General features: G+C 38.6%; 1 protein-coding gene across 5 annotated transcripts in view; it reads right to left on the reverse strand.

Annotated features, from left to right (window-relative positions):
• Nucleotides 1-16,142, reverse strand: part of CEP350 (centrosomal protein 350) — a 157,446-nt gene extending 141,304 nt beyond the window's left edge. For all 5 annotated transcript variants that reach the window (XM_078078102.1, XM_078078103.1, XM_078078104.1 and 2 more), the window contains exon 1: nucleotides 15,773-16,142. The gene's annotated coding sequence lies outside the window, so the exon portion shown is untranslated. The remainder of the gene's footprint in view (nucleotides 1-15,772) is intronic.
• Between the last annotated feature and the right edge of the window lie 456 nt (nucleotides 16,143-16,598).

Raw genomic sequence — 16,598 nt, forward strand, 5'->3', positions numbered from 1 at the left:
AGTGGGTTTCCTAATACTTTTCTCTATTATCATCTCTGGTTCTTTCATTCACTAGTACAGTTTTACTTAAGAAAATCTGCTTAAAATTAGAGAAATTCTCTAAAATTCATTCACTAAAAAACAAATCTATTATATTCTCTTCAAATACTAGGATATTTTTCCTCTTCTTCCCCATTTACCTCCCATTTTCTTCTACATTTTTCCCTCTCACTCCTTTTGTTTTCCATATTATTCTCTTATCTGACTTCCTCACCTCCCTTTCTCACCTTTAGTTTCCCTATTTTTATCTCTATTTCATATTTATACCAAACGTGCTTATGATTAATTTTTCTAATTCTAAAAAAAGGTACGAATAAACCTGCAACATAAAAATTCTCTGGAAACTCAAAAAGACCCTTACTACAATGAATGAGATATACAACACACACACACACACACACCCCCCCCCACACACACAAGACACACAACACACAAATACACATTTATTTAAACATATTCTGATAATATGCTTGGCTTCTTTTTAAAAAATGTGGGCACATGATGTGAACTAGTATTAAGGATAACATACAAAATATTAGTCTTAACATGCCAGTATAACATGTACCTTTACTCAAAATGTACCTTTACTCATAAAGTCATCATCGCTGCTATTTAATCCATAGCAAATAGGGACACACAGAAAACATACTTCGTATTTAAATGGATTTTAAATACAGTATTTTAAAATCATTACTCCCTCTACTTATCCTCTATAGCCAGTCTTTAAGCCTATAAAGATAATTATTTCCCAAATAACCCACACGTACATTGTCAATCATTCCCACTGCAAGTGAATTTCAGAGCAGCTACTTACTGCCCTCCTCTAAGCAGCTAGAGTTCTTGTCTCCGAGCCGGCTTTCTCAAGCAGCTCTAGGAGAAGAATCACCTGGATAACATTAAAAACTGAGATGGTGACGCTCCACCCGCAAGAGATTCTGAATCAGTGAGTCTGAGGAAAGGCCAAAAACCTGTATTTTTAAAGGTCTACAGGGATCCCAATACACGCTCAGCTTTGAGAACTATAGCTCTAGAGATTATTTTCAATTCTACTCTTTGAAGCCCAAAGCTTCTAAAAAAACACATAAAGATGAGCATCAGTGGAGAAAACTAATCCTATTCCCCAACTACCTGAGACCATTTCTCTTCTGAAGTTCCAGAACACTTGAAAGCAAAAAACACCTTTAAACCAGAAGCTAAAGTTATAGACCTCAATGGGGGGGGGGGGGGGGGGGAGTGACCATGAAGGCAGTTAATAGTTAATCATCATACCTACCATTTTCTGTGTTCCTTATATGTGGGCCAAGGACTGTATTGCTTTCCACATCTTATTTTCAGTCTCCGTTACAACCCACAAACCTCTTCCTTGTTTGCCTTTTACTCTTCCCCTTAACCTAAAGCTCTGTTGAATGCAACTGGAAATCTTTATCCTTCTCTGTCCCCCTTTCCTTATATATTGAGGCCACAGGGTAGGAGAAAAGTGCACAACACACCACCCCCCACCCTTTCCCCTATGCGTTAAAATCCCTTATTTACCCTTCCCCCCCGCCCCCATTTCTTCCCACTCCTTTTCTGGCAAAAAAAAAGAGGCTTTTCCTCTCTGTGACCCTAACAACATACGGCACAGAGAAAATTGCCCCCATCTGCACTTGGCTCTGCTCTCGGTTTCTCTTGTCCTCTTCTGCTCTTTTCCTGGTGCTCTTTTTCTCAGTGGGGTGTGTGTAACAGAACAGCCATGGGCTTTGGGGAACCTTTAACATTTTTTTTTCTTTTTTGTTTATAAAAACACTAAACATTCAATTCCAGAGAACCAAAAACTCCACCTCCCACCGAACACTATTAAGGGACATATCTTCTGCTCCATACCTTTTTCTGTTTTTCTTTCTCTCTTGTTAATGCTTAAAAAAAAAAGAAAAAAAAGAGTTTTTTATATAAGCTTTTTAAAGTGTGAAAAAGAACTATTTATGTATCTATTTTACTGATGAAAAAACAGTATCAGACTATGGAAACAGTCCAAGGTCATTCAGTGACAGATCTGGAAATTAAATCTAGATATCTCTCTCTCTCTCTCAAACCTCTGAAAGCCTCTAACAGGCATTCACATAATGCCTCTCTGAATATTCCAACTCAGCCACTATTGATAACATTATCCCCTATCCTCTCTCATAATTTCATCACAAGGCACTTGGCTTTCTCACCTCAATTCTATCCTCTTTAGAACCTCTGTTCCATTAAGTTCAAGGCACGTTAACTTCTTTAGAGAATGCTCATTTAACCCACACATCTTGACCATTCTCAAACTCACAGGAAAGGACAGGACTTCCTCACATTTGTCTACAGATGAAGCATTTTATTCCACCCTCCATTCTAAACAGGGCAGGTACGATGTTTCAGCAACCTCCTTGGTGTTGCATCAGACTGTTCTTCCTCACTCATGAAAAACCTTTTCCTCAATCTGACCCATGCCATCCACTCGTTTAACAAATATCTGCTGAGTGCCATGCATTAGTGGGAATGAAAAGTACTAAGTACTGGGGATACAGCAGTGAAAAGAAACATGGCCCCCACACTAAAGTAATCTACAGGTTTACTCAGAAGGTTGATATTCAACAACTATTACAAATGGGATGAAAATAACCAAGGGGAAAAAAAAGGAAAATGCCATAGAAGCATGTAACAGAAGGAAATTCATCTAATCTGGGTAGTGGAGAGGAAAGTGTCATTAAATCTAAGACCTAAAGGATGAATACAGGTGGGCAAGAAAGAGCTTTCCAGGCAGTAGGAACAATATTTAGAATGGCCCTGAGACAAAAAAGATGCGACACAGTTTAAAAAACCAAAAAGTCCCATGTGTTGGAAAAGAAAAATGTCAAGAGATGAAGCTGGAGAAGGAAAGGAACAAGATCATGTAGGGTTTCCAACATGATTTGTTTTTAAAGGATCAATTATTGGCCACTCCTCTCTTATGACCCCAGTTTTGAGAAACCAATAACACAGAATCTCTATCAGTCTATTGCATTTTGTCTCCTTACTATACTGCAAAGCTTCTTAAATTTCAGAAAACTTAAGAATACTTTTTTTTTTTTTTAATTAGAGAAACGGTGGAGTAGCAGGAGAGGGAGAGAGAGAATCCCAAGCAGGCTCATGCCCAGTGCAGATCCCGACACAGGGCTCGATCTCACAACCCTGAAATCATGACCTGAGTTGAAATCAAGAGTCGGACACTTAACTGACTGAGCCACCCAGACACCCCAAACTTAAGAATACTTTTATTACTCATTTAAGTGACTCAAGAGTTTCATTCTAATGTCCATTTTACAGTAAGTGAGTTTAACTGGCATCTTGCAGAGAAACAGGCTGTTTCATGCAAAAGTCAGAAGCATAAATGAACAATGCTCCTTTGTTCAGACTAAAGTCAAATATCACGAGGACTAAAAAAGAAACTATATTTGACATGGTTCTACTTACATCACGTAAAATATGAAAAGCTCAAACAATAATCAACTTCCAAAAGTTAGCTAAGGAACACTGTAACTTGCCAAAAGAAAACAGAAATAGGGGCGCCTGGGTGGCTCAGTCGGTTAAGCGGCTGCCTTCGGCTCAGGTCATGATCCCAGAGTCCTGGGATCGAGCCCCACGTCAGGCTCCCTGCTCAGTGGAGAGCCTGCTTCTCCCTCTCCCTCTGCCTGCCTCTCTGCCTACTTGTGCTCTCTGTCAAATAAATAAAATCTTAAAAAAGAAAAAGAAAGAAAACAAATAGAATTTCACTAAAGCTATAAAAACAATATAAAAGAATCTGGTTAAGATTAAACATATAAAAAGCAGAAGCACCTTATATCAAACAAGTATGCAACTTTAAAAAAACTACTTACTTGAGCAAACAAGAAGTCCACACTTCAAAGTATCACCCAAATACTCACTTCATAAGGGAAGCACAAAGGCTCAGAGAAAACTAACAATAGTCAAGAAATTTAAAAGAATTACAGTTACCATTTAACTTCTCCACTTATCATGCAGGCTAAGAGTTCATAAAGAGGGAGAATGGGAAAACAACACAAAAAGTAACTTTTAGAGGAAAGGAGCCATATGAATACTTCATCTGTTTGAAGATCTCCCCATCTCCAAGTTCTTTCAAGAAACTTCAACCATCAATTACATTTTCCCTCATGTGTATGTCTGGCCTCCTCCTCTCACCAAGATTCTCCAATCAGCATTTATACTTAAACTTCTTACTTAAAACAACACCGAAGTCCCACAACCCAGCACCCTCCTCCACTACTGCTCTCTTTTTCCTTTATAAACTTCTCAAAGAAGTTGACTAAATACACTCAGTCTCCATTTAGAGATACTTTTCACTCACTCTTCAAGCAATTCCAATGTGGCTGGCATCCCCATTTCTCCACAACAGCTCTCACTAAAATCACCAAAGATCTCTTCATCTCTAAATCTAATGGGCAGGGGCGCCTGGGTGGCTCAGTCATTAAGCGTCTGCCTTTGGCTCCGGTCATGATCCCAGGGTCCTGGGATCGAGCCCCGCATCGGGCTCCCCTCTCAGCGGGAAGCCTGCATCTCCCTCTTCCACTCCCCCTGCTTATGTTCCCTCTCGCTGTGTCTCTCTCTGTCAAATAAATAAATAAAATCTTTAAAAATAAATAAATAAATCTAATGGGCATTTTCATTTTCTCCCCCCCAACACAGGGCTTGAACTCATGACCATGAGATCAAGACCTGAGCTGAGATCAAGAGGCAGATGCTTAACCGACTGAGCCACCCGGGCACCCCTAGGCATTTTCAAATAAAAAGTCCTCATCTTGCTTGGCCTCTTGGCAGCATTCATCACAGTTAACTACTCTCTTGAAACACTCATTTCCTTGGCTTCCATACACTACACTCTGGTTTTCCATGTTCTCTCTAGTTCTCTTTCTTAGTCTCCTCTGCTAGCTAGTCCTTTTCTCTAAAATCTAGAGAGAGAGTCAAGCAGGTTTGACCATGGGCTCTTTTCTAACACTATACTCTGGGTGACATCACCATGCCCAAGGCTTCAAATACCATGTATATGCCAATGACTGCCAAACTCTGGCCCAGATCTTATCTCTGATATGCTAACCCACATATCAAACCTCTTATTCAGAAACCTCAAAGGCACATCTTACTCAACATCTCCAAAAGCCAACTTATGATTATTCCCAAAAACCAAGCTTAAGGTATTCAAGGTATTCTCAGTCCAGATGTAAAAGCCAGAAATATCCACAAGAGGTGATTATTACTACATGACCTCTAAGGTCCTATTCTACTCTAAATTTATAATCTTTATCACCAGTTTCAACCATGGTCCAGGGATCTCTGAGGGTCCACCTTTCAGGGGGAGTCTTTGAAATCAAAACTATTTCCATAATAACATTAAGACATTATTCCTCTTTTTCACTTTCATTCTGAGTATGTACAGTGCAGGCTCCCAAAGGCTACATGATATATGATATCACAACAGACTGAATGCAGAAGGAGATAGGAGAATCCAGATGTCTTCTATTAAGCTAGACATTAAGAAAAAAATTGAAAAATGTCCAAGAATGTCACTCCTTTCACTAAATGTTTCTGTTTTGGAAAAATAGTCACTTTTCATTTAAAAAATGTTACCTGTTTATTTTAATATGGATTTGTTATTTTAAATAAATTAATAAGTATATTTAAAACTTCCATATCATGCATCTTTTCCAACCACAATGCTAGGAAACTAGAAATCAACCACAAGAAAAAATATGGAAAAAAACACAAATACATGGGAGGTTAAATAACATGCTACTAAAAAATAAATGATCAACCAAGAAATCAAAGAGGAAATCAAAAAATACATAGAGATAAATGAAAATGAAAACACAACTGTCCAAAATCTTTGGGATGCAGAAAAAGGTGTTCTAAGAAGGAAGTTGATAGCAACACAGGCCTACTGCAAGAAGCAGAAAAATTCCAAATAAACAACCTAACCTGACACCTAAAAGAGATACAAAAAAAAAAGAAAAAAAACCCAAAATCAATAGAATGAAGGAAACAGAAAAGGATAAAGCAGAAATAAACGAAATAGAAACTAAAAAAAAACAACACAACAATCAATAAAGCCAGGAGCTCTGGTTCTTCGAAAAGATCAACAAAACTAATAAACCTTTAGCCAGACTCGTTAAAAAAAGAAAAAGAAAGAAGAGAGAGGACTCAAATAAAATCACAAATGAAAGAGGAGAAATACCAACCAACCCTAGAATTATAAAGGATTATAAGAGAATATTATGAAAAATTATACACCAACAAATCGGGCAACCTAGAAGAAATAAATTCCTAGAACCATATAACTTCCCAAAAATGAATCAGGAAGAAACAAAAAATTTGAGTAGATCCATTATCAGCAATGAAATTAAATCAGTAATAAATAAAACTCCCAACAAACAAAGTCCAGGACCACATGGCTTCACAGGTGAATTCTACTAAACATTTAAAGAAGAGTTAATACCTATTCTTTTCAAACTATTCCAAAAAATAGAAGAGGAAGGAAAGCTTCCAAATTCATTCTATGAGGCTACCATTGCCTTGATACCAAAACCAGATAAAGACACTACAAAAAAAAAAAAAAAGAGAGAGAGAGAGAGAGTGAGAGAGAGAACTACAGGTCAAAATCTCTGATGAACACAGATGCAAATCCTCAACAAAATATTGGCAAACTGAATCCAACAATACATTAAAAAAATCATTCACCACAACCAAGCAGGATTTATTTCTGGGATGCAAGGGTGGTTCAATATTCACAAATCAATCAATGTGATACAACATATCAACAAGAGAAAGGATAAAAACCATATGATTACTTCAAGAGATGCAGAAAAAGCATCTGACAAAGTACAACATCCATTCATGATAAAAACCCTCAATAAAGTAGAATGTCCATAACTACCCAAAGCAATCTACAGATTTAATGCAATCTCTATCAAAATACCAACAGCATTTTCACAGAACGAGAACAAATAATCCTAAAATTTGTATGGAACCACAAAAAACCCCAAATAGCCAAAGCAATCTTGAAATAACTAAACTAGAGGTATCACAATCCCAGATTTCAAGATATATTAGAGAGCTGTAGTAATCAAAACAGTATGGTACTGGCACAAAAACAGACACATAAATCAAAAGAACAAACTAGAAAACCCTGAAATAAACCCACAAATGGTCAATTAATCTTCAACAATAATACATAATGGGAAAAAGACAGTCTTCAAAAAATGATGTTGGTGAAACTAGACAGCTACATGCAAAAGAATAAAACTGGACTCTCTTACACCATACACAAAAATAAAAACTCAGAATGGATTAAGGACCTAAACATGAGATCTGAAACCATAAAAATCCTAGAAGAGAGCACAAGCAGTAATCAGCTGTAGCAACATTTTACTAGGTCTTCTGAGGCAAGAGAAACAAAAGCAAAATATTGGGACTACACCAAAATAAAAAGCTTCCGCACAGCTAAGGAAACAACCATCAAAACTAAAAGACAACTTAACTGAATGGGAGAAGATAGATGCAAGCGACATATCCCAAAAAAAAGGGTTAGTATCCAAAATATAGAAAGAACTTATACAACTCAAGACACACACAAAAACAAATAATTAAAAAATGGGCAGAAGAGGAGGGGCACCTGGGTGGCTCAGTCAGTTAAGCATCTGCCTTCAGCTCAGGTCATGATCCCAGGGTTCTAGATGAGCAGGGAGCCTGCTTCTCCCTTTCCTCCCTACTCATACTCTCTGTCACTTTCTCTGCCTAATAAATAAAATCTTTAAAATATATATATATATATATATATTTTAAAAATTGGGCAAAAGAGGGGACTCCTGGGTGACTCAGTCCACTGAGTGTTCAACTCTTGATTTCAGCTCGGGTCATGATCCCAGGGTTGTGAGATCGAGCCCCACATTGGGCTCATGCTGCGTGTGGAGCCTGCTTAAAATTCTCTTTCTCCCTACCCCTCCCCCCCTTCCTCCCTCTCTAGAAAAAAATAATAAAATTGAAATTAAAAATGGGCAGAAGATATGAGCCAGACATTTGTACAAAGAAGACACACAGATGGCCAAGAGACACATGAAAAGATGCTCAACATCACTCACCATCAGGAAAATGCAAATCAAAACAATGAGAGATCACCTTACACTTGTGAGAATGGTGAAAATCAAAAACACAAGAAAAAGTGTTGGCATGGATGTGGAGAAAAAAGAGCCCTCATTTTACTGTTGGTGGTAATGCAAACTGGTGTAGCCACTATGGAAAAGTTGGAGGGTCCTCCGAAAATTAAAAATAGAGCTACGGGGCGCCTGAGTGGCTGAGTCGGTTAAGCCTCTGCCTTTAGCTCAGGTCATGATCCCAGGGTCCTGGGATGGAGCCCCGTATCGGGCTCTCTGCTCAGCGGGGAGCCTGCTTCTCCCTCTCCCTCTATCTACTTACTGCTCTGCCTACTTGTGCTCTGTCAAATAAATAAATAAATCTTTAAAAAAAAAATAGAGCTACCATATGATCCATCCAGTAATTCCACTGCTGGGTATTTACCCAAAGAATACAAAAACACTAATCTGAAAAGATATATGCACCCCTATGTTTATAGCAGCATTATTTACAATCACCAAAATATGGAAGCAGACCAAGTGTCCACTGATAGATGAATGGATAAAGATGTGTGTGTGTGTGTGTGTGTGTGTGTGTGTGTGTGTGTGTGTGATGGACTATTAGTCAGCCATGAAAAAAATGAAATCTTGCTATTTGCAACAACATGGATGTATCTAGAGCGTATAATGAATGCTAAGTGAAACAAGTCAGAGAAAGACAAGTATCATATGATTTCACTCACTGTGTGGAATTTAAGAAACAAAACAAACGAACAAAGAGAAAAGAGACAAACCAAAAAACAGACTCTTAACTATGGAGAACAAATGGATGGGTGAAATAGGTGAAGGGGATTAAGAGTACACTCATCATGATGAACACTGAGTAATGTATAGAATTGCTGTATCACTATATCATACACTTGATATTAATATAACACTGTATGTTAACTATACTGGAATTAAAATTTTAAAAAACTAATATATACTTTTAAAACTTCTAACATAGTAAATATCAATAGATAGAACCCATGTAAACAAAAGCTCTAAGTTTTTAATAACTCAAGCGTATGAAGTGGTCTGGACACCAGAAAGTTTGAGAAATGCTGATCTATACTTATGGTACATATACAAATAAGATACAAGATGACATTCTTTGAAATACCCAATTCTCAAGTATCTTCTAGCTGCAAATTTTCCCTTTACATTTATTGACAGGGCTCTCATTCAGTCACACAGATTTGGCTCAATTATTTTTTTTAAAGATTCTATTTATTTATTTGACAGAGAGAGACACAGCAAGAGAAGGAACACAAGCAAGGGGAGTGGGAGAGGGAGAAGCAGGCTCCCCGCCGAGCAGGGAGCCCAATTCGGGGCTCGATCCCAGGACCCTGGGATCATGACCTGAGCGGAAGGCAGAGGCTTAACGACTGAGCCACCCAGGTGCACCTTGGCTCAATTATTTATTGGGCTCTTATTATGTGCCCGGCCCTGGGGATAGAGATGAAAAAAATTACTTTGTTTTGGCTCTCACGGTACCTTTGCTACATTTCAGTTCTCTCACCTCTATCAGATCCTATGTAACAACCACAGCTGCCTGAAAGAATGAGAAAAGACAACCCTGCAATAGTCATACTATCTCGTCTAAATATAAAATGGACAAATTTAGTAGGGACCAGCTAGGAAAAAAGAGAAAACATTCTAGCTCTAGGTCAGACCTATTACACTGTTCCAAGTAAATTCTCAGAATAACCAATACTCGCATAATATAGTATAATACACAAATACAAATGACCTGAGAATTTAGCCTCACCTCTCTCTACATTTAAAATACAAAAACCCCAACAACTACTTTTACAAATATAAGGCTGATCTACTGTAATCTAGGAAATCCAGAAGAAAACTATGTAACATTTGGTACCAGTTTGGCCTTTGCAACGTAAGTGGCAGGGTGAGGCTCACAAACAACGTCCTATCCCCCACTGACAGATGAGCGATACTTGAATACAGGTGCACCTCCTCTTTTACTTAAGGAAAAGTAAGGACAATGAACAAGACCAGGAACAATGGGGGGGGGGGGGGAGTCCTAGAAATATGAGCCTATACTTTGCTCACCCACCATCTAGTTATCCTGAATGCTTACTCTTCCAAATTAATTTCAAGGAATATATGTCTATAAAAATGTCTCATGATTCACATGTCAGGATTATTTTTTGCCCTAAAGTATAAAATTCATTTATATATAGGTATATACATATATATGTATATTATATCCCTATGAAAAAATATATTTCTTACTGTGAGTGTCCTAGTCAAAAGAGTTGGAGAGGTTGCCAAGCCTTTTCAGTTCACAGAACTCTCAGTGTCTCAGTAATTTTCCCATGGTGCCCCTAGGCACCAAAAAATACCTACCAGTTCCATTTATTAGATCCATACAATCTAATAAGTATTTGTGTCCTAACAACTTAGTAGCAGTTTGAAAAAATACATATAAATTGAAAGAAATGTTTTATTACTATACAACCACAATTACTTATTAATGGGATGTATGCACCAGCTATACATTACACAACTTCTCAAACCTTAAAATCACTTTGGACACTGCCACTTTCATTTACCATTCACACTGATTTTTGCACAGTACTTGCTTTTTATTACAGCAGCCCCCCCAAACCCAGCTTTTTGAAGACATCCTGTCATCCAAAGGAATGTAGCACAATCTCACAGACACTACCCTCAAACTAATAGTTGAACAGTGTCCCACAGACGTCAAATATCACACAGATATCCCACAGCTGTCAAATATTACTGTGTTTCCCTCGAAAATTTTTAAATATTCCACAGTACCTGTGTGAGTTCACTACAGTGCTCTAAGGCACCTCATGGCACAATCTGGGAATACTGGGTTTAAGAAACACTGATCTAGCCTATGTACTTAATTTGTAAATTAAGAAATGACACTTAAGGTCACAAAGCTAGTAAAAAATAAGCACACTTCTCTGAAACAAATAATACATTATATGTTAAAAAAAAATAAAAGAAGAAGAAGAAGATAGCAGGAGGGGAAGAATGAAGGGAGGGAAATCGGAGGGGGAGACGAACCATAAGAGACTATGGACTCTGAAAAACAAACTGAGGGTTCTAGAGGGAAGGGGGGTGCGAGGATGGGTTAGCCTGGTGATGGGTATTAAAGAGGGCACGTTCTGCATGGAGCACTGGGTGTTATACGCAAATAATGAATCATGGAACACTACATCAAAAACTAATGATGTAATGTATGGTGATTAACATAATAAAAAAAAGAAAATAAGTACACTTATAAGTTTAGCCTTCCATCAACAAAAGTTTTAAAAGAGAATCTCATTGTGATATCATGTTGATGAAATCTACAGATCTCTGAAAAACAACTACATTCAAAAATACATTTATATGACTGTTTAATAGAAGAAACTCTGTTTCTATGTTTTCTTTTTTAGAAAAAAATGTTTCAAAAATTGTAAAAGTGGGACTTAAAATAAACAAAAGTGTCTAAAGTAAAAAAAAGGAAAGTCATCCACTCCCCCAGGGATAACACAGCTAATAGTTTAATATCTATCCTTACAGACTCTTTCCTATGCACATACAAAATCATAATAAAATCAAACTGAATTTCTTTGCTCACGTGTTTGTTTTTTCAAAACCAAATCATATCCCACAGTGTTATGCAACTTATTTTTCTCACTCAATATTATATCATGAACGTTCTTCCATGTCAGTACATAACAGTAATTGCAAACACTTAAACTTGGTGCTTACTATGCTTACTTATGGCTTAAATAGCAACTCATTTAATTCTCACAACAGCCCTGTCAGGTGAGAACTATAGTTATATCCACTTTATAGATGAGTTTAAGTAATTTGCTAATGGCCGCATCTAATAAATGATGCAGTTGGGATTTGAACCCAGAAAGTTAGTTGCATGGTCCCTGCGCTCAGTGATACACTCAGGTGCTTCTCATGAAGTAAAGAAAGCTATCCCTCAACCTGTTAACAAATGCATAGTACTTCACAGCATAAATATACTATAATTTCAACTACTCCCCTACCAATGGGACATTTAGAATATTTTTTATTTATAAATACTACTAGCATTTACTTATAATAATGTTCAAATGAACATCCTTACAGATTTGCTCTTGTGCTTTGTGTTAAAATTTCTGTAAGATAAACTCCTAAAAATGAAATGACTCTATCAAATATGTGCACTTTTAATTTTGATAAGTAACACCAAATTCCCTTCCAGGATATTGTCCTAGTTGTACCAATTTATAGTCCCAACGACAGAGGGGAGGGTTGAGGTTCATTTTTAAGTTAACAAATATTTTTGATTCATGGAGAGGTCTATTTTGAATTTTCACTCTAATGTAGAATGAATACATTGCCCAGTTGGTCACAATCATGGTCTGATTTAATAATTATCTGACATTAAACAAGTGAAGACTTAGCAGCTGTATAGTGAATTCCTCATCCAGTTATGAAACCACTTAAGGTGAGATATCTCCCCTATATGATACTGTTCACTTATGTGTAAAATGCGGGAATTGGACTAGCTGGCCTTTAAGATTTAAAACTCCCAATGCTGTAATTAAGAAGTGACTTAAAGTTATTAAGAGCCTATAATTATAGTACTAATTAGGTTAGGGTCTTAAACCTTCTATTTTCTTTAAATTATAATAACTATTGCCAGAACACCCAGGCAAATCATTAAAATATCCAATAAAGTTTTCAGGATCCACCTGTGGCTTATTCTCAGTGGCTTTTTAATCCCAGGCTGTCATTCCCTGCTACCTAGCAAACTTGAAATATCTCTAGAGTATATTCTTAATAAGAGTTGATGTGTGCCTAGGAACATGAACCAGTGTTTTGTTTTGTTTTCTAAATATTATGCCAAGACCACTCTTTAGTCAATTTATTCAACTAATATTTATTGATTAGTTTACTATATGCTAGCCACTGGGCACACAATAGTTAACAGAAGATCTCTGCCATCATGGAACTTACAGACTAAATGAGAAAGGCAAATAACCAACCAAAATAATCACTAGTATATGTAAAGTTATACCTGTGATAATAATAAACAAAAAGCTATTAGAGCAGGAAAAAAACACTATTCAATCTTTTGGTTGTGTTTTTTGGACTATTTGCGACACTAGAAATAGTTTGACATGGGAAGAAAACGTCAATAAAGAAAATTATTTCACAACTTGTCCCACGCTGCAAAAAGAGCAATCACAAGTGTAGATGGCAAGTTAACTTTTTAAATCATCAGTTCTACAATAATATCACCAAGATGTTACTACTTTTCAGTTATGCTACCATGTGGCCCAAATACTGGTTTTTCATAACCAAGAGTATAAATGATTTGAATTACCAAACTTGACAGAACTATGAGTATGCAAACAAAATGAGAGATGACAACTACAATTTCTTAAGAACACTGTTCAAGCAAAAAGTATATACAGCCATAAAGCCATCCATTATAATAATTCATGATTTGCTCATAATAAACAAAAGTTACTGAAAGTACTGTTTTTAAAGAACGACAATCAGCATAAAGGAGTTAGTGTGGCATGTCAAAAGAAACAAAAATAGAATTTTTTTAGATTTTAAAAATACCAAGGTCCAGAAGTATCTATATTAATATTCAATTTAAAAATAAAACTAATTCTACAATGTTAACTAGACTTGTGGTGATCATTTCACAATACATATATATACAGAACATTACGTTGTACACCTGAAACTAATCTGTAAATTATACCTCTAAAAATAAACAATTCTAGAGCTGCAGAAATAAGAGCATCATTCATATAAATAAATGAACTTCCTTATGTGTCAATTTCCACAACTGCAAAACAAAAATATTTGCCAAACCTACCTCGCACTGCTATAAAGACTAAATAAAATAACGTATGTGGTGATACACCAAAAAATGATGTCAATTATTTTAAACAGCTGCTCCTTTTTTGCTGCCACTATAACATAGCAACTTAACAAATAAAATTGGTTAGACAGGGACTCCATCTCCTTTCTTCTGTCCATGATATGACAGAAGTGTTGTAAAATGGGCAAAAGACTGGCAATCAAAAGCATTAGGAAAAAATTCACAACTTCATAATTCATAAATTGATTTACCCCCACGGGTTGGTTGTTTAAGTAACACTCTTACATAATAATCTATCTCAAAAAATCAGAGAAATTACCTCACGTATGTATGAAATTGTTTAGTTATTAGACCTCACCATCATTACAAACACAGGTCCTGCTACTAGGAAAAAATGAGATACATGTACTTATCCACACATACAATGTATTTTAGCTTGATGTTTATTTTCTGATCAAAGCATCTTAAATTCAATGCAATCACGCTTCAATGCTTCAGATTTTATTACAGAGTGGAGTTCGTCAATTTTGCACACCAAAACTAATTCACATTACACACCCATGGGTTTGAAGCAACTTCTACCATGGGTCTAACAACCAATCCCCCAAAGTCACAATCTCATGTTATTAGCTGCACACTGCCTTGTTTAAAAACAGTATTTTCAACTAAGAAATGTTTGAAGTGGAGAGCAGCTTTCAGTATTTTATCTTTGCTTTGACAAACCTTTTCAAGCTGTTGCTAGGTTGGCCTAAGATAGCCTTTTCTTTAAAACCTTTAATTACAAGACAGGAGGCATCGCTAACATGACAACATAACCATTAACGACTTTTCCAAATTCAAAACAAGGATCACCATCAAAACAAAAAAATCAAAACAATCAGGTGGAGTGCATGGATACCGATTACTACTGACAACCTGTCCTATATGAAGGACCTTTTCCTTTATGAAAGATTTGCTACTACACTAAAACCACATTAAAATCTTATATCTATGTGCAACTTCCTATCTGAAAACTAAATACCCAGCGAAATTCCAAACCGTATTTGTGACATTAGTTCAATATTATTTACCATGTTGGGCTACATTTAAAAAGAAGGCGGGGAAAAATACTGACAACTTTCAAAGCGTAAAGCTTTTTAAATCCCCCACTAAATTATTTGTGAATAAATCGGTAGACTACATTCAGCAGCTGCTAGACTGGAGCAGAAGATCAAAGTTTTCCCTATACTTGAGAATGTTTATCCTCACCAAAAAGGAACAGAAACCAGTCATCCTTGCCACTGGAGCCAGTGGCCCGTAATTTCCTAAAATATGCCTGATCTGCAAGTGAAGAAGGAGCACTTCTCCGGAGACCAAAGGCGAGATGTATCCTACATCTTTCGCAGACGAGAGGAGGGGCGGGTGGCGGGGAACGGGGGTGGGGGGGGGAGCACCGACAGGTAAGGAAGGAAATCCGTCTTCGGCAGGCACCGATGGGACCTGAAATCCAGGTCTCAGGATGGCCCTCCCCGCAAAGGCTCAGAACCCAGGGAGGTTCCCCGAGGGGGACGCCAGGCAGGGCCAGGGCTCCCGGCGCCCCGCCCCGCCTCTCTCCCCGCCACCGGGGACCCGGGACCGCGGACAGAGGCAGCAGAGGCTAAGCGAGCGTCCGCGGTCCCAGCCACGTCCTCCCGCGGCTCACCTGAGAGTGTCGCCTCCGCCCTCGGCTCCCACGGTGCATCCCGCGGGGCCTGGCGGAGGGTGCAGTGATGCCGCACCGACCGGCCCCAGGGCTGCCGGGCCTGGCCTCCCCGCTCCGGGGACGCACCGGGTGCCCGCCTGGCACCGGCTCCCGGGATCCGCCGGGCTGCAGAGAAGGAAGGAGAGGCGGAAAGGCTGCCTCCCCTCCCCCACAGCAAGCCTCCCCCCGAGCTGCGGCTCTCTGCAGTTCCCTCTGGCGCAGGTCCGGCCCCGCTCCCCCGCCTGGGAGTCACTTCGGCAGCGGCGGCCCAGTCGCCATTACAGCCCAACAACTGACACGGAGGAGGAGCGGCGCCGGCGGCAGTGGCAGTGGCGGCCGCGCGAGGCAGGGCGGGAGCAGTCGGGGCCCAGGCAAGCCTCGCGATAACTGTCCCGAGACGGTTCCACAGGAATAAAACCTTCGGTTAGGGCCATGTTGAGTGTGGCTAAAAGGTGAGAGCGAAATAAAACGAAGAAAGGACACTCGAAAACGCCATATTTAGTGTGGCTAGTTTGTGCCTTGCAGGACTCGGGAGGAGCCAGAGTAGATCCGCAGCGGAGACCTCCCCCCTTCCCCCCGCCCTCCTTCTTCGGACGCTAATTGGGCCTTCTTGCTGCGCATTTCGTCCCCGGCCAAAAAAAAAAAAGGGGGGGGGGGGTTGACCAGGGTGAACTCCGAAGTGGAAATTGCAGCTTCTCAGAGTTTACGATGTTTCACCAGTTGTCGTCCAAGTAAATCTTCTTTACCCCAGTCAGTTTCAGAGTAATTGCAGTTCTGTGGCTGCTGC

The sequence above is a fragment of the Halichoerus grypus genome, chromosome 7, assembly GCF_964656455.1.
Source record: "Halichoerus grypus chromosome 7, mHalGry1.hap1.1, whole genome shotgun sequence".
NCBI lineage: Eukaryota > Metazoa > Chordata > Mammalia > Carnivora > Phocidae > Halichoerus > Halichoerus grypus.